Here is a 19,218-nt window from a genome sequence, read left to right on the forward strand (position 1 = left end):
AGCTCCTTCTCCAACAACTTAGCCCCTTTATCGCCCACCCCACCCACCAACAACAAAACACCCTCTTCCCCATGCAAACTACTTACAAGTGAAGTGCTATGGTTGCATGTGTGCCCTCCTGGTGTGGGTGGCCATGTGGTGGGGTCACCAAGAGAGAAGAACCCAGGGACAGGCAGCCAACACCCCTGCCTCTGGCCATTCCCCTGTGGGTGTGCATGCTGTCATGAGTCTGGCAGGTATCTCACCCAGAGGTGAAGGCACCCAGTGGTCCCACGGTGTGGGTAACTACCCTTCCGGCATTCGGTGTCCAGGGCAGCAGGGCTGGCATATGGTCGTGGCCCTAGTTCATGCAGGTCTGGCTCTGCACCCATGTGGAGCTGAGGTTAGCAGTGGGCCTGAGCCCAAGTTGGGGGGCTACGTGGCAGGAGACCCAGGGCAGGGGCCAGGGTAGGAACTCCTGGGGACTTCACCTATACCCAGGCCCATGGCGGGGCCTGCTCCTGGGTGGTAGGTGGCTGCCAGGGGGCAGGTGGAGCTAGGGGCTGGGCAGCAGCCAGCATGAAGGTGACCACCAGAGCAATCATGGTGTTTAGCACCTGGTGGTCATTCTCCATGGCCTGCACTGCCCTACCCATGACCATGGTCTGCTCCCACAAGGCCTCCGCCCATTTTAGATCTAGGGCCAGGAGCTGCTCCCAGAACTCCCAGCCTGCCTAGTGCTGTGCATGCTCATGGGCCACATCCTCCACCCACCACCTGTCCTGGTGGGACACATCTTCCACCTGCATCTGTTCGGCCAGGCACCATCTTCCGCCTGCCAGGCCTATGCATCTGGGTAGTCTTCTGGCAGAGCCAGCACATCCACAGGGCCCCAGCTGTGGGCGTCAGCAAACCTGAAGCTACATCCCAGCTGCCAATGGTGGCCTCTCACCTATGTGCAGCTGCAGGGCCTGCAGAGCCATGAGAAAGAAGCTGTTTGTGAGTGTGCAACATTTCTGAGATAAGATTGTCTGTATGAGGAGGCCATACGCTGCCTGGCCTCAGATCAGAGGTCAGGTATCTACGGGTGCCCAGGGACCACGGTAAGTCAGGCAGGGAGGCCCGGGCCCAGGCAGCTGGCAGTCAAGCCCTCCATAACTGTTTGCTCCCCTGGGGCTGGTGGACCACTGGGTGCTGGTGGTGGGCAGCCTGCCTCCCTGACTCTGTTCTCAGGCCAGGACAGGCCAGGATTCTGGCAACACCTGCTGCCATGGCTCCAGACCCCGCTGCCCCATGCTTCTCCTCCTGCAGGCCTGCTGCTCTCCTGTGCTGCTGCCAAGACCACAGTGCCCAGGTTCAGGGTCTGCAGAACTTCTGGATGACTGGGGTGAGAAGTTGTCCAGTCCTCTCCCTCTGCCCTGCCAAAGGGGGCTTCTCCAGGAAGCCATCCTGGGGCTAGTCTCCTCCCACAGCAGTACTCTGCCCTAAGCTTGCCCCAGCTGTGTGTGTCCTGGGAGCTGCATGAGGAGCTGTTTCCAAGAATGAGGGGCGCCTGACCCACTACACCCTGCCCTTACTGCTTGTCATGGTGAACCTGTGTACCTGGCATAGGACCCTGAGCTTCAACAGTGTGGGGGGCAAGCCTAGGCTGCCCCACAAACTCTGCTGCTGCTTGGAAGGCTATCTGTGGCTGTGCTACATGTCTCTGCCCCCCCAGCCAAGGGGGAGAGTCCTCCTCTGCCCACCCAGCTGAGGGAGACATTGCCACTGGCATCAATGCATTTCTCAGAATGGGAAAGGCCTATGCCCACCTAGCTGTCAGAGCACAGGCTGCTCAATAAAGTTTGGCAGAGGGACCATTAGGGCCAGGGGAGTGCAGCTGGCAGGGAGTGGGGGTCAGAGGCAGGGTCTGAGGCGAGGAGGGCCCTCTCCCCAGTGCAGGGTTTACCATGTGGTCAGAGCAAACATGGCCATCAGCTCCACTCAGTCCCAGTTGGTGGTGATGGCATGCCTCTCCAATTGGACTTGTCAGATGGTGGGGTATGGCATGCACCCGGCCAGTGCTGCCCACCCCACCCCGGAAGGAGGTGGTACTGCTGGTGGCTGGTGGTGACATGACTGGTCATGCCTCATGCCTGGAGCTGAGGCTGTGGAGCCATTGGGGCAGTCACTGGCCTGGGTTCCCCTATTTGCTGGTGGAGGCTATGGACAGGTAGCTCAGTGGGACGAGCTGCTGGTGTCCTGAGGAGTCCTCTCTTGGTGACACGTCACTGTGGGTGCCAGGATGGGTGGGGCTAAGGCAGGCTGTCCATGCTGCAGTGCACAGTATGGCTTCAGCTTGGGTCCTGGGATATGAGGGTCTCTGTCAGCTGCTGCATAAAGGGCATTGTCTTGTGGGCACTCCCCAACTGATGGTTGTGGTTGGAGATGGAAACCCACTGTGCCTGCTAAGTCTTGACCTTTATGCAGCACTACCATGCCAACCAGTTGTACCCATGCTCCCACATCCGGCACGACAGCCCTCTGTGGACATGGACGTTAGAATGCCCGCTTCATGGTGGGGCTGACTGGGAGCAATATATACCCAGTGGTACCTACTCATGTGTTACTGCTCAGTAAATACATGCAAGTAAATTTGCTACTTGCACTTGCAGATAGCAAGTTTACTCACAATTAATGATTTTTACTGCGCAGTAAGCATGTACACATGCACGCTTACTGGGCAGTAAACTATGCAACTGTGCAGTACAGTATCTTGTGTAGAGATGCCCACTGTAACTGCTCAGTACACCATTGTTACTGTGTAGATGGGTTGAAAATGACCCATGTGCCACTGGGGCCGTGTAGTGCCAGTGGGTACAGAGCAGTCAAGGACATGTGTAGATGTGCTCTGAGTAACTTTTCACCTGTACAGAAGGAAAACATGCTGTGGGAGTGACAAAAACTGTCATAAGCTTGTTAATCAGGTGAGGGTGGTAGGAAAACCATGGAAGAAAATGGTATATTGAGTTTTAGGGTTACAATAACATAAGAAAACCTTGCAGGTGCATGGAGCTTGACCAAGTATTCATAGATGTTAGGGCCTGGGAGGGACCTTACAAGATCACTGGGTCCAGCCCCCCTGCACTTGGGCAAGAATGACTACTAGGGTCAGGTGACCCCACCAAGGTGGGCATCAACATGCTTTTTTGCGAGGGTGCGTGACTGTACCACCTCTGCAAGGAGCCTGTTCTAGACCCTTGGAACTCAACTTGTAAAGAAGCTTTTTCTTATGTCCAGTCTGAAGTGATCTTCAGCCAGTTTGTGCCCATTGTTTCTTGTCTTCCTCTGGGGTGCTTTGGTGAACAGATGCTCCCCCAGTCCCTGATGTATGCCCCTAATATATTTATAGGCTGCCACCAAGTCCCCTCTCAGTCTTCTCTTTTCCAGGCTGAACAGTTCCAAGTCTTTCAGCCTCTCCTTGTGTAACATGCTCTAATCGTGTGTGTGGTCCAGTTGCCAATTTGTATTCAGTTTGTGCCTTTGCTTTCCAAATCTGCTGCCTGCAGGTGTGGACTATTGCTGAATACTTCTCTTTGGTGGTTATTTCCTCCATCCCTTGTAAGCTTCTCATTTTCTTTCAGGAGGTCTATAATGTCCCTATTGAGCCAAGGGAGTTTCCTAGCCCTTTTGCTGCCTTTCTTACAAAAGGAAATAGACTTCCTTTGTGCTTCTAGGATAACTTCCTTGAGGAACAATCCCTCATCTTGTACTCCCTTCTTCATCAAACCATGGCTGTGTAGGACCTCACCAACCAATCTCCTAAGCTTGTGGAAGTCAGCTTTCCTAAAATCAAGGATTTCTACACTACTGACTGATTTTTCTGATTTACGGTAGATGGAGAAAAAGTGATAATCTCATGGCCACTGTCACCCAGTTTCCCTTCGATCCTCAGGTTGCTCACTAGATCATCTCTTCTAGGCATAACCAAGTCTAGGAGTGCCTTGCATGATATGTATGATATGTCTAATCCCCTAGTACTGTAGGGGTTACTTAATGTGTGGAAGCTTGTTAAGGAGCACCTAAGGTTTCTAATTATAACTGATTTCAAATGAGAAATGTTTAAAAATAATTGTCCTATTTATAAGATGTTTTTAACACAAGTAAAAGAATTTCTGTCTTAGTAGATTATGACATACTACATGGGTAGGCAAAAAATTCTCCCCTGTGGGAAGTTTGATAGTACTGTGTAGTGGGGTGAGGGCTTACGCACACACATCCACACACGTAGACACACACTCACTCCCCCACCCTGAGCCCCAGTAGTGGGGCAGTATCATATCGTATGTCATTCTGGGGAGTTCTGCTCTTCAGCTGCCAGTCAGACCCTTTAGCAGCCTCTCCCTGAGGCTGCCTACCTGCCAGTGTCCCCCATCTGCACAGGCAAAGGCAGGGAATGGAACTGGGCCTGTCTGCTCTCTCTCCCTCCCCCTGCTCAACCTGCTGCAGGTTGAACATTTTTTTTTCTAACTGAAGGTATATAAAAGATCATTGAAGGACTCAAACCCTCTGAATGGAAGGTAGATACCTTAGCCATTAGGACACACACCCTTCTAGGATCTACCTTGTGCCCACCTGCCCCCCCGCCAGTATTAACACTTACAAGTCACCCTTGAACTCAACTGGGCATCGGGTGTGGGGGTGGTACCCTCATCTTTCAACCTTTCAACAAGGTTATTCTGAAGCTTGCTGACATCACCTAAGATAGAGGCAGGCGAAATGTGGCCCATTAGCTGGGTCCGACTTGCCAAGCACTTTCATCTGGTCTGTGGTACTCACTAATGAATTGTACCCTGCCCAGCCCTTCCACCCACAAGGGTGGGAGCGAGATGCCCATGTAAACACTCTCTCCTCAGATATACCCTACTGTGCCTTGCTCCCATTGCTGTGGACAGCAGGGTCTGGGCCCAGCCAACAGGCAGCTTCTGGGTGGGGCTACTGCTGCAGCCCCTGGGGATCTGCTCCACTTTCCTGGCCTCCTGTTGGTTCTAGGTAGCAGGTAGGGAAGTGGTGGGGGTGAAACTGCAGCTGGGTAGGAGTGTGAGCATGGAGCTGAGGCTGGTGGCAGTATGGAGCCCTTGCCCAGGGAGGTGGTGGAACTCAGGTGGGCAACGTGTGGGTGTGAGGGAGGGTGGGTGGTGTAGGGACCCCCCACACTCCCTCCATGCTGCAGCAGCAGACAGGATGCTCTGGGTACTGGCACCCAGAAGGGCATGGCTCCAGCCAGTGCTGCACATCGCAGGGAGGGGTGCAGCTTTCACTGTGCCATCTGTTTTGTTGCACGCCCTGCCATGCACGTGCAGTCCCTTCATGCACCAGGCCCAGGAGGGAAGCCCCACGCACTGGAGCTGGCTGCCTTCCCCACCCCTGAGGGGAAGGCACCTGGGGTTCCCTCCTGCGCTGCACAGCCTCAGCGAGGAAGGCAGCTGGCTACAGCACCTGGGGCTTCCCTCTTGTGCCCAGTGAGTATGGGGTCTGTGTGTGTGCAGGGAGAGCTGGTGATACAGATGGCTGGTGGAGGCTGAGCCTCTCACTGCAATCTGCAGTGCAGGCTAGAGCCATGCCCCACCAGGCACCTGTATCCTAAGTGTCCTGCCTGCTGCTGCTGCACCATGGGAGGAGTGTGTGTGGGGGGGGGAAGTGTCTCCACCCTCCTACAAACCCCATGCACTCATACCCTGCCTTCACAATCCCCCATATATACACAATCCTCAACCTATCCTATGTCTCCCACCCACACTGCCATACCCCCTCACAACCCCCACACTTCTCCCGCACCATACCATACACACACCCTACCACACACACCAACACTCCCCACCATACACACACACACACACACACACATCCACACACACTATACACCCCCCCCACAATATACAAGACTAAGAATTTATTTTTGAGTTATTATGCAATCACTTCTATATACAGAACACAAACACAGATCATGACAAAAATATTTTTTGTAAGAAAATTAATATATGTTATAGTAGGTTTTTGACTTTTAGTGTATGATTTAGGGTTTTTTTCTGATTCTAGGATGGCAACCCCTACTCCCAAAAGGAGTATTTCCCATGGTTAAGGGAAGGGATGTCAGGTGGCAAATGACAGGGCAGGGGTGGGACTACCGGCCCCAAGATGGCAACACGGGGGGGGGGGGCAACTGTCAAGGGGCAGGGCTATTCATAAGGCCCTCGACCACTCACCAAAACTCATTAAGCAGCCCTCCACCCAAATAATTGCACACCTCTGATCTAAGCTGTATTTAAATTATAAAACATGCACTTCAATGTGGTCAATGACATCAAATAGTTAAGCTTACCCTCCTTAACACAATGAAATGCTTTGATAGAAAGGTTTCACAGATTGCAGAATGATGTACAATTTAAAGGCCAGCTAGCCCTGGTGATAAGTACAGCTAGCCCAGAATTTTCAGACCAGGGAAAGTATCTAGCACATCTTAAATCCCAGTGGGCTCATCTGCATGTGCATTTGATCTGAGAACAATTTACTTGCAAGTAAACTACTTGCAAGTAAATGCTCCTGGCCAGGCATCTACATATGCAGGGACATTGCAGCAGATTTGCTGCTCTTAGCACCAAACTGCTGCCACTTCCGGTGGCCCTGCAATGGGCCCCTCCTGCCACTAGGGGGAGCTCCAGGCTCTGGCTGCAGCTGCCCAAGGCCGGCACCCCTATTGTAAAGCCAGCCTTGCTCTCTTCTCCTTGGCCAACCACTTCCCTGGCCAGGAGTAGTGTGCACAGCTCAGAGGCAACATACAGCAGCACTCTCCTCACTGCCTCTGCCTTCCCATGCCATGGCTGCTCTAGTCCTGCCCCTGGAAGCAGTGCCCAGTGCCCTGGAGTCTTGCTGGCCACTGTGCTGGCCCTGCTGTGCTGACTGATGACTGGCCCACAGCCATCTGGCCCCTCTTGGCTCCCCCACATGCAGCAACCGCCTGCCCAGCTGCAACACACTGTCCCAGGGTCGTGGCTGCTGTGCACTTGCTGCCTGGGCCCCATCCAGCTAGCTGGACCTTGGCAGGGACATTGATGATGGGCTGCTGGATGCGACCACTGTGGCTGCCTTTGCCTTCCTGGGCCTTCAACCCCACCACCTTGGGGCTCACTGGGCCAGCCAGGGCTGGTGGCTACACATTGTCCAGCAGATGGGAGACAATGTGAAGCAGCTGGAGGTGTTTCAGATGACCTGGGACACTTTCTGGGACCCCCTGGGGCAGCTTCAACTACATCTGAAAGGGCAACATGCAGTGACCCCTCCCTGCAGACACCTGCTGGCCCTCACCCTGCTCAAGCTGGTCACACCCACCAGCCTCCACTATGTGGGCCCTCTCTTTGGCATGGGCAAGGCTATCACTGAGGAGGCTGTCCTGGAGGTGTGCAGTGCCCTCCAGGATGTGCTGGGGCCCACTGTGCTTTGGGTGCATGACCCCTTCATGGTTGTGGTGGGGTTCTGTGCCTTGTGATTCCCTCAGTGCATCAGGGCCCTGGATGGGACCTACATCCCCATCACCTGCCCACCCCATGGAGACCACCTCTACTACAGCTGGAGGGGCTTTTACTTGCTTGTGCTCCAGGCCATCATTGACCACCGTGGCACCTTCACCAATGTGAGTGTGTCACAAACCATGATGCTGATGCTACTGCACAGTAGGGTCAGAAACATCCCATGTACTGCTGGGACTGCGCAGTACCAGCGGTTACTGTGTAGTCACTTAGTACTTGCTAAAGTAAGTACTAAATGACTGCACAGTAACAACTGTACAGTTGGGTGCATGTGTAGATGTGCCCAGTTTTTATTGCATGATATTTTTAAAATATCAAGTGAATGATATATAAAAGGTTGTCAGTGATGCACATGTTGGTGAACTACACCTTTTTATTCTTGATTTTGATCCCACCACTCCAAGAAGGACAAACCATTGTTTGTGTTCCTGTTCTGGAGGAGCCTGAGGATACTTAGCTTGCTTCTTCAGTGTGGAATAGGGATGTTTATTCCATGTTTCCAAGTGAGCAAGAGGCTCTGAAATACTTTGATTAGCAGCACTGGTTGTGTTTACATGAGACATCTAACTTTGTATTAGCATAGTTTACTGCAAAGTAAGCATGTGCGTCTACATGCCTACTTTACAGTAAACCTCCCTAATCCTGAGTAAATTTGCTAACTGCAAGTGTAAGTAGCAAATTTACTTGGGGTTAATAAAGGTGATGTAGCACTTGTGTAGTTACCTGACCTGGAGCAAAATCTTCTCTTGATCGGCCATCCATCTGGGCGGGGAGATAGCTTCCTGCCCCCAGAAGCTGCCTGCTGTTGGGGTAGGCTCTGCCACAGGACCCCAGGCAGAGACTGTGTCCCTCTGCCCTGGCATTGAGGAGCTCCAAACTCCCTGCTTCCCGATTGTGATTGGGGACTCTTATCTCTCTACCCAAGCTCCATGGTCACAGGCCTCATGCTGGGAGACCCTTATCTTCCAGCCTGAAGAAGCTCCCCAGCTCCCCAGCTGGAACAAGCTCCCCAGCCTAAACTCCACAATCACAATTGTGATTGCAGAGCAAGGGCTGGGAGCTCCCTGCATGGGGACAGTTCCTTGCCCAGACTGGAGCTGGTTGGGATGTGCCCCCATGCTGCATGGGGAAGCATTGGCAATATGTAGGGGGTGCACACAGGTGCACATGCACCCCCCCGGAAGTGCTAGCCATGAAACCAGAAGTACACTTCTAGTTTCATTGCTGGCTCAGCGATCAGCTGCTGATTATCAGCCACTGGGCAACCCCCCAGTTGGCGGTCAGCTGCTGGGGGACCCCCATCAGCAATCTGGTGTCCCCTCAGACTTGGGTGGCACCAGTCACCCTTGCAGGGAAGCACATGAAGCCTGAGGTGGCTGGGGACTGTCTTGTTCTGGGCAGTCTCCAGCCGGCTCTGGGCTGCACGTGCAGACTTTCCCATACAGCCCACGCCTGGCTGAGAACTGTTCTGGTCAGGGGCAGGTCCCAGCCCTGTGCCCCAATTGGGTGATTGAGACATGGGGCTTGGAAAGAGCTGCAGGGGTGGTGTAGGTCCCAGCCCCTGTCCTGATCTGTCGGGGCAGCTAGCAGTAAGCTAGCTGCTAGTTGCCCCGCTGGCCGATCAGGACAAGAGCAAGATTACAACTCAGAGTAGACCCAAAGATATTACTGACTTTACACACTTCATCCTCACACACAACAATTTCACTTTTAATAACCAACACTTCCTCCAGACCATGGGCACAACTATGGGCACCAAAGTGGCCCCACAGTATGCTAATCTTTTTATGAGCCACCTGGAATAATTCCTGAAGGACTGTACCATACTTAAGATATAGCGATGACATCTTCATCATTTGGATTGAAAACCTACAATCTCTGATTGATTTCCATCAGAAATTCAGCAATCACCATCCCTCCATCCAACTATCTCTTGAATACTTCAGCACCAACATCTCCTTTTTAGACATGATCAGTATCCACAATGGTAAAATACAGACCTCGTTATACAAGAAACCCACAGACCAACATACATATCTGCACAGAACCAGCAATCACCCTAAACACACCAAAAAGGCTGTGATATACAGCCAAGCCCTCAGATACCACCGAATTTGCACTGATGAGAACACCTGTGATTGCCACCTCACCAATCTCAAAAAGGCTTTTACCCAACAAGGATACTCCACCAGAGATAGATAGCATATTTGAGAGAGCCACCCAGATACCACATGAAGAATTGCTGTGGTACAAAAGAAAACCCCCATGAATTACACACCACTGGTTATGACATATCACCCCTCCCTCAAACCCATACAGAAAATCCTCAAAAAATTGCAACCCATACTAGAAAGAGGCCCTATTCTTAAAGAGATTTTCCCAGAACCACCCATCCTAGCCTTCAAACAAGCACCAAACCTCACAAACTGCATCACCAGAAGCAAACTTCTTACAATCCAAAATGCACTGAATGAATCCAGACCATGCCATGACAAGAAATGAAAAACCTGCCAACATATCTCCACCACCCCAACAATTACTACCCCCCACAACAGAGCCATCAGCATCCCTGCATCTTACAGCTGCACCTCCAGAAATGTAATATACCTCATCCAATGCACCAAATGCCCGGATGGAAAATATGTAGGAGAGACCAAACAATAACTGCTCACCAGAATGAACACATACTGGAAATCTATCAAAGACAAGAATACCCAACTACCTGTGGGGGCACATTTCTCACAAGAAATCCACTCTCCCAGTTCTAATCCTCAAAGGAAACTTACAAAACACTTCTCAGAGACAAGCCTATGAACTTCACTTCATCAACCTCCTGGATATAAAAAAAATTATGGACTAAATATAGACATTGGATTAAAGACACATCATAACCTGCCTGACATCTGACTCGCCAGGTACCTCTTCACTATTTAACTGCTACATTCATCCCCCTTCTCCCCTACCTCCAACCCAGCCTGTCTCTCACCCACTGACTCCTCAATCTACATCTTCATTAACTGCCTGTTGCACCTGCCTAGTTTTGTATAGGTGCTCTCTAGTGGTCTTGGAGTACATGCCCAAGTCAGGCCTCGGGGCGTGTCCCTGAGACTTGGGGTTTGGGCTGCATTCAATCCCGAGGGAGGCCCCAACACTTTCCTGCCATGACTTGATATTCTGTTCAGTAGTGGGACTCTCTCTCATGGAAACTCGCAGACCAGGCGCTGCCCCTTGTGGGCATTCTTGGGGCTCCACCTTCCCTACACCCCAGCCATACACACTAGCCTTCAGGATGACCATGTAATTGGTTGCTGACTTGTCCTTGATGTTTGCTCCTGCGCTTGTCTTCTCTTGCCTGTCCCTCAGTGTCTTTCTTCACCCCAGATATCTACAGGGTATGGGACCAGCTGTGTCTCAAACTCTGCCTTGGCCCTGTCTCTGAGCTGTCGGGTTCAGCGAAGCGGTCTCCTCACTTCTTCTTGACCCTTCAGGTCAGTTGCGGTGCCACCCCCAGTTTGGGCTCTGGGTACCCTATGAGGCCCAATAACAAAAAAAGGAGAAAAGAAAGAAACAGCAGGGGTTCAGGCTACAGCCCACCCCACTCATGGGTCCAGCGTCTATGGTCGTCAAGATCCCCCGATGCTGTCCTCCTCGACCTGGCTTTCCAGCCGAGCTGGTCATTTACCCTTTTAAGAGAGCCAGGACCCTTCTGGTGGGCCCACCCTGGACTCTCACAGCTCTCCTTCTCCAGCAATCCTGTAGTCTGGGGGGTAGCCTCTCCCCCTGCCTCTGGATCTGCTACTGCCCTCCTCTTTGTTTCTCTGCCGCCGGCTTTTAAATCCGCTGGGTGGCAGTTTTTGATTACGTCATCTGCCGGCGTCACTCCCAGCTGCGAATAAAAGCAGCTGATGAACCGTGCTGGCGGCTCTTCTCGGTGTGGTGTGGTTTTCCCTGCTCAGGGTAAGCAAGCCCCCTCTTTAGGGTTTTTGGTTCCCTTTTCCTGGGACCTTATCCCAGGTTCAGGTCCCACCGTGGGAGAGGCTCCTGGGACCTTCCTCTGTGTCCCCCTGGGACACCTGTTGTAGCAACATTTTTTGCCTAACTTTTGGGGAATATAGTATATGTGCTTGAATTGGTGATAGGTATGCATGTGCCTAGGCTGGTTTGGATGTGTATGTGCCTGAGTTGGTAGTGTGTATGTGTATACACCTAATTAATTTGTGTGTTTGTATATGTGCAATTGTGTCACACCCTCCTAACACTGCAATATTGAGATCCTGCGATTTGGCCTGACCCTGCAGGGCAACACTGTCTTGAATGCATACCAGCTCAGCCTCTGGCTTCTTTCCATCCAGGAAGAGCACAGACCAACTACAGAAACTTCCTCAGCCTGACAAAAGGTTTTTAAGCCCAAAAGCGTGCCTAAATTTTTTCCCCCAACTATTCAAGTTGGTTAAATACAAGATATGTGATTAATGCAAAGAACCTTGTCTTACCTTGAATGGTGTGTCTTTCATAAGTTCTAGAAAGTCAGAAACTCTCCAATGGAGTTTGTCATTCAAAACCTGCTTTTAGACAATTCTGAACCAATTGTGAACTATTGTATTGCTGTCCCTAGTCTCTGGCCATTTTATTGTTTGTAAAGTAATGCCACTCCACAATGGTAATGCTGGCAGATACTTGACCAGGAGGTTTTGCAATTCAATAGAATAATAGGTTTTCAGAGGACAAGTCTTATTCTTCTGTTCATTTTTTCTCTGAACTGCATGAGGGAATAAATTGAACAAAAGGAGACTTTTTACGGATTGATTCCTGTTCCTGATTAATCACAGTTTTCTGGTCCAAGGTTAGAATGGTTTTAGAGATCTGCTGGGTTTGTATCCAATTTCTTTATCTCTTTTATTGTTTCCCTGCATTGTGTGTCAAGATCTGATGCATTGAAAATTATGCTGAGTTTCTTAATTACTTTCCTGCACTTATATATTGTTTTTTATTTTGTAGTAAGACAAAAGAATACAAAAAAAATCTTAGAAACAGCAACTTTAGATGCATGCCCACAAAGTATTTTGATTGTGTGTGGCACATATATGCAGAATTGTAAAACTGGCTTTCCTTTTCCAGGTATGCACTTCAAAATAGGCATCAGGTAATGTATGGCAGTCATATGGTTGAAAACCTGAATAGCTTCATGTATTAAAGCCCAGCTGAAGTCATATTCTACTTTTTGTGGTCTAAGCTGATGACCAGTTACTCTAAGAGTGTCTTGCGAAAGCAAACTCAGCCACTGTGATATGATTGGAGTACTTTGCTTAGCTGTTAGCATCTCTGCTACTGGTAGGATATTTGTTGAGTTGCATGGGCACTTTGCACATAATGCATAATACAAGATTTGAGGTTTACACGATGGGGGTTTCCTAACAACAGACCCTGTGTCATCAAGATATAGGCTACACAATTTTTCTCTCTGAAGATCAAAAAGTAGGTGCATCTAGATGTTCATGTACATGTGTAGTGTGAAAGGTGATAAAGTGATGTACCACAAGTAGGTATGTACAATTTCATACATCGTGTTTTCAGAGGCATATTGTTTTTCTTGGATGTTGAGGCAATCCAGGTATACATTAGGGTCAGTTCTTCCCTCAAGGTTACCCTAACTAGCTATTTTTTGCAAAACAGTGCTGGTTCTTACTTCACTCAGATTACTAGCCAACAGTATGGCAGGGTGAGACTGACAGCAATTTATTTCTCAGTTGACTTGGTGTGTCTGCCTTCAGATTCTGCCTTAATTCTTTTCTTTCTTGCATGTATACCTTTTGTGCAATTCACCAACTTTGTGTTTTATTTCTCCTTTCACTTGGATTTCAATTTTCACACATTGATCATGCTTTCCTGGTCTATTTTTGGTATTCATAAATAATGAACTACACCCTTTGTATTTTGCTTTTCCACGTCAAAAAGGAGCATTGGTCTTTCTAGATTTATGTGCCTTAATACAATTATGTTTAAAGGCAAAAACACAGAACTGAATGTATTCTTTAAATTTTTTAGCCAAAATGCACGACTGTCCATTAATCAAACTTAACAGTGTCAATTTGTATGATGGATATATTTGTTTCCACCCATCCACACACAAAATATTATTGAATGTTGATGGACATGAAGCCGTAGATATAACTTCCATGTGGAAGGGAAGGTCTGTACATAACGTTTTCTGTAATGTTGTGGTCCCAGTGCCCTCTGAATCAGGGCTCTTTCTTTCAAAGTCAATGCTGACTGATTATCAGTCTCTAGTAAAATGTCTACTCTTACAGGTGTACTTGACTGGAAGTCATAGATTCAGACCCAAAATATGTTTGTTTACAGTGTAGTAAATCTTCTTCATCATTTACAGAAATAATTTAGTCTTTCCTGCCATTATTATTTGCCTCATTTATGATACCGTGTAACAGAAGTACTGGTGGATAAGGGAAAATTCATAGTTTCATAGTTGGTAGGGTCAGAAGGGACCCGAGCAGATCATCAAGTCCAACCCCCTGCCATGGGCAGGAAACAATGCTGGGGTCAAATGACCCCAGCAAGGTGGCTGTCTAGCCTCCTTTTTGAAGACCCCCAGGGTAGAAGGGAGCACCACTTCCCTTTTGAAGTTGGTTCCAGATCCTAGCTGCCCTGACTGTGAAGTAGCACCTCCTGATATCTAGGCTGGATCTACTCTCAGTCAACATATGGCCGTTATTCCTTGTTACCGCTGGTAGTGCTCAGGGGGAACAGGGTCCTCCCTCCCTATCCCCCGGCACACTGATGCTGGGGAGTGAAAGCCCCGGTGCATTGGACACAGCAGGAAGGGTGGCAGTCAGAACTTCCAGCCCAAGCAGGCAAAGACCAAAATGCAGCACCCATTTACTGCCTGCCTGTGTCTCGGGTATCCCCAGGGGTACATGTACCATGGGTTGAGAAACACTGCTGTAACAGTTTGTGGCCATTGCTCTTTGTCCTTCCCTAGGGCACTGAGGTGAACAGTTTTTCCCCCAGCTCCTGACATTCACCTCTTACATACTTATAGATAGCCACCAAGTCCCCCCTCAGTCTTCTCTTCCCCAGGCTGAAAAGTATGAGATATGTTAGTCTTTCCTCATAAGGTTTGTCCTTCAGGCCCTTAATCATTCTTGTGGCCCTCTCTGGACCCTTTCAAGATTCTCCACTTCTTTCTGGAATTGCAACACCTAGAACAGGACACAGTACTCCAGTTGGGGTCTCACCAATGCTGAGTAGAGAGGAAGGATCACTTCCTTAGCCCTGCTTGCTATACATCGGCTAATACATCCCAGTATGCTATTATCTCTGTTGACTACAGCATTGCACTGGCAGCTCACATTCATCCTGTAATCAACCATAACCTTGAGGTCCCTTTCAACCATCATGATGGCCAGGACATCTCCTCCTAACCTATATTGATGTCACTGGTTACTTCTTCCTAGATGAAGCACTCTGTATTTATCCTTATTGAACTGCATCTGGTTCTGCTCCACACATCTTTCCAGCTTGTCCAGGTCCACTTAGATCCACATCTTATTTCCTAGTGTGACCACTTTTCCCCAGAACTTCGTATCATCTGCAGACTTGGCCAAAGTGCTTTCCACATCCTCATCTAAATCATTGATAAAGATGTTGATCAGCACAGGGCCAAGAACTGAACTCTGTGGGACACCACTGGCCACCTCATAGTTTCTAGGGTCAGAAGGGACCTGAACAGATCATCAAGTCTAACCCCCTGCCCTGGGCAGGAACAAGTGCTGGGATCATAATAACCCAGCCAGATATCTATCCAACCTCCTCCTGAAGACCCCCAAGGTAGGAGAGAGCACCACCTCCCTTGGCAGCCCATTCCAGAGCTTGGCAGCCCTAACCGTAAAGTAATGCCTCCTGATATCAAGCCTGCTCTCAATCAATCTGTGGCTGTTATTCCTTGTTATCCCAGGTGGTGCCCCGGGGAACAGAACCTAACCTATTTTCCACTGGTCCCCCCAGCGAGTTTATAGACAGCCACCAGATCCCCTCTCAGTCTTCGCTTGTGGAAGCTGACTAGATTCAAACCGTTTAGTCTATCTTCATAAGGTGTGGCCTGCCATCCCCTGACCACGTGAGTGGCCCTCCTCTGTGTTACAGGATCTTTCCCTGGTCAGGCTTACCACAGATCACGAATAGGTAGGAGAACAGTGAACAGGCTTGGTAGCTTTTATTAGCGACTATTAACGTAGCCGCGCAGCGGCTAGAACTCACCACGCCTCATGCGCCCTAATGGTGTGTGAGACCGATGAACCTAGCTGGTGAGTAGGCTCTGGGGGTTCAGGTAGCCGGGATCAGGCGGGTCTCTGCGTCCTCCTTCAGTTGGCCACACCGAAGGCCGAGCCGTGTCCGTATTAATCTGCCGTGAATCGTTCCGAGTCCGTTGGATGCAGAAAGGACCCTGACGATCAGGTGCAGGCTCCTTTTATAGCTTAGGTGATGTGCAGTGGTGTGATTGTGTGAGGCACCTTTCGATATGCCCATGGCACTGACTGACTGATGCTGGACTCCGCCTTGTGGAAAGTTCTAGCTACCGCTTATCTCTTACATTTGATGGCAGAAAAACAACTATGGTCTGCCTAGCAACTGTTACCGAACTCTGTGTAACTTTTTCTGATTGGCGAACATGGCCACTTAACAAACATAGTGATCACAACACTCTGGACCCTCTCAAAGTTAGCCACATCCCTCTTGAAGTGCAGCACCCAGAACTGGACACGGTACTCCAACTGTGGCCTGACCAGTGCTGCATAGAGGGGAATCACCAGGGATCACCTCCCTGGATCTGCTTGTGATAGTGTGGTTAGCCTTACAGAATGCTTCCTCGCATTGGCAGCTCATGCCCATCCTATAGTCAGCAATGACTCCAAGACCCTTTCAGCCACTGTGCTGTTGAGAAGGGTGTTCCCCAGCCTATAGATATGTTGCAGGTTCCTTCTCCCTAGATGCAGCACCTTGCACTTGTCTGAGCTGAATTCCATTCTATTCTCATCCACCCACCTCTATAACCTGTCTAGATCTAGTTGGATTCTGTCCCTCCCCTCCAGTGTGCCCACTTCTTCCCACATCTTTGTGTCATCAAGAAATTTGAACAGCGTGATTTCCATGCCCACCTCCAAGTCACTGATAAAGATGTTGAATAGCACAGGCCCGAGGACCAAGCCCTGGGGAACTCCACTGCCCACATCCCTCCAGGTCAAAAACAACCCATCCACCACCACTCTCTGGGTGCAGCCATCAAGCCAATTTGCCACCCATCTGACTGTGTAGGCATCAATGCCACAGTCACCTAGTTTTTTTTTTTATGAGAATGGGGTGAGAAACAGTGTCAAAGACCTTCTTGAAATCCAGGTAGATGACATCCACCTCAACACCCACATCCAAGGAGTTGGTGACCTGGTCGTAAAAGGAAACAAACTTAGTCGGTCAGGATCTGCCTGCAATGAACCTGTGTTGGTTGCCCCTGAGCATTACTTTCTATGCTGGGCCCCCACAGATGATTTTCTCAAAGGTCTTCCCAAAGACCAAGGTAAGACTAACTGGCCTATAGTTACCTGGGTCCTCCTTTCTCCCCTCCTTGTAAATGGTGACCACGTTGGCCTTTTCCAGTCCTCTGGGACCTGGCCAGAGCAACACAGGTCCTCATACAGCTGTGCCAGGGGCCCTGCTATGACCTCTGCCAATTCCCTCAGGACCTGGGAAACTATAGGCCAGTTAGTCTTACCTCGATCCTGCCTGGGTAAGCTTTTTGAGAGAATTATCCTGGCACATGTCCATGAGGGGCCAGCGGGGGAGGTTATGCTTAGGGACAACCAACATGGATTCGTTAGAGGCAGGTCCTGTCAGACCAACCTGGTGGCTTTCTATGACCAGTTCACCAAAGCCTTAGATGCAGGGGTAGCAGTGGACGTAGTCTTTCTGGACTTTAGGAAGGCCTTCAACACTGTCTCTCACTCCATTCTCATTAAAAAAACTGGGGGACTCTGGTGTCAACACCCATAGTCAAATGGTCGCTAACTGGCTGGAGGGCCGCACCCAGAGAGTGGTGGTGGACAGGTCATTTTCGACTTGGAGGGATGTGGGCAGTGGGGTTCTGCAGGGCTCATTCCTTGGGCCCGCACTGTTCAACATCTTCATCAGTGACTTGGACGAGGGGGTAAAAAGCACCCTGTTCAAATTTGCTGGTGACACTAAGATGTGGGGAGATGTGGGCACACTAGAGGGGAGGAATAGGCTGCAATCGGACCTAGACAGGTTACAGGGGTGGGAACATGAGAACAGGATGGGTTTCAGCACTGACAAGTGCAAGGTGATGCACTTGGAGAGGAAGAACCAGCAGCATACCTACAGGCTGGGGAACTCCCTTCTCGTCAGTGCTGAGGCAGAAAAGGATCTTGGAGTCGTCACTGACTCCAAGATGAACATGGGCCGGCAGTGTGGGGATGCAGTCAGGAAGGCCAACTGCACCTTGTCACGCATCCACAGATACATCTCAAGCAGGTCCAAGGAGGTGATACTCCCCCTCTGTGACATTGGTCAGGCAGCAGCTGGAGTACTGCGTCCAGTTCTGGGTGCTGCACTTCAGGAGGGATGTGGACAACATGGAGAGGGTCCAGAGGAGGGCCACTTGCATGATCAGGGGGCAGCAGGGCAGGCCCTATGAGGAGAGGCTCAGGGACCTGAACCTGTTCAGCCTCCACAAGAAGGCTGAGGGGGGATCTAGTGACCTGTTACAAACTAGTCAGAGGGGACCAGCAGGCATTGGGAGTCCCTGTTCCCCCAAGTACTACCAGGAGTGACTAGAAATAACGGTCACAAGCTGGCAGAGAGTAGATTCAGATTAGATATCAGGAGGCGCTACTTCACTGTCAGGGCGGCTAGGATCTGGAACTAACTTCCAAGCAAAGTGGTGCTGGCTCCTACCTTGGGGGTCTTTAAGACAAGGCTAGACCAACACCTTGTTGGAGTTGTTTGACCCCAATACTCTTTCCTGCCATGGCAGGGGGTCGGACTTGATGACCTGCGCAGGTCCCTTCTCACCCTACCAACTATGAAACTATGATCCTTACATGAAGAGCATCCAGACCTGCTGATTTAAACACTTCCAGCCCCTTCAAAAATTCCCTAACTAGATTGTCCCTGACCTTAGGCATGGCGTTGTGTCCCCTGAGCCTGTCCGTAATCCTAGTGGGGGAGTTGTCCCAGTTCCTGCTCAGAAATATGGAGGCAAAGTACTCATTGAAGAGATCAGCTTTTTCCTTTGCTGCAATCACCAGATTGCCAAGCCTGTCCTGTAGGGGCCCCACATTATTGGTGCCTTCTTTTTACTTCCTATGTATTTGAAAAAGGACTTCTTGTTATCCTTAATTCTGACCAGCAGTCCTAGACCTCCTACCAAGACCAGCAGTCCTAGACCTCCTACCCGTCCACTAACACTCTTTGGGTCTTACCCCTTAGCCGGGTCCCAACCCACCTGACTGTGGACTTTGCCAGGCCACAGTCCCCCTGTTTTTTTTATAAGAGCATCATGGCAGTTAGGAAGGCCAACCGCACCTTGTCATGCATCCACAGATGCATCTCGAGCAGGTCCAAAAAGGTGATCCTCCCCCTCTAT

The 19,218-nt window shown here is 50.1% G+C and overlaps 1 protein-coding gene and 1 pseudogene across 2 annotated transcripts in view; one reads left to right on the plus strand and one right to left on the minus strand.

Moving 5' to 3' along the window:
- Window positions 1–19,218, minus strand: part of DUSP7 (dual specificity phosphatase 7) — a 75,146-nt gene that overhangs the window by 12,453 nt on the left and 43,475 nt on the right. The window lies entirely within an intron of this gene.
- Window positions 8,382–10,358, plus strand: LOC149855663 (uncharacterized; annotated as a pseudogene).

Source organism: Crocodylus siamensis, chromosome 11 (assembly GCF_052110815.1).
Source record: "Crocodylus siamensis isolate JL-2025a chromosome 11, ASM5211081v1, whole genome shotgun sequence".
NCBI classification, from domain to species: Eukaryota; Metazoa; Chordata; order Crocodylia; family Crocodylidae; genus Crocodylus; species Crocodylus siamensis.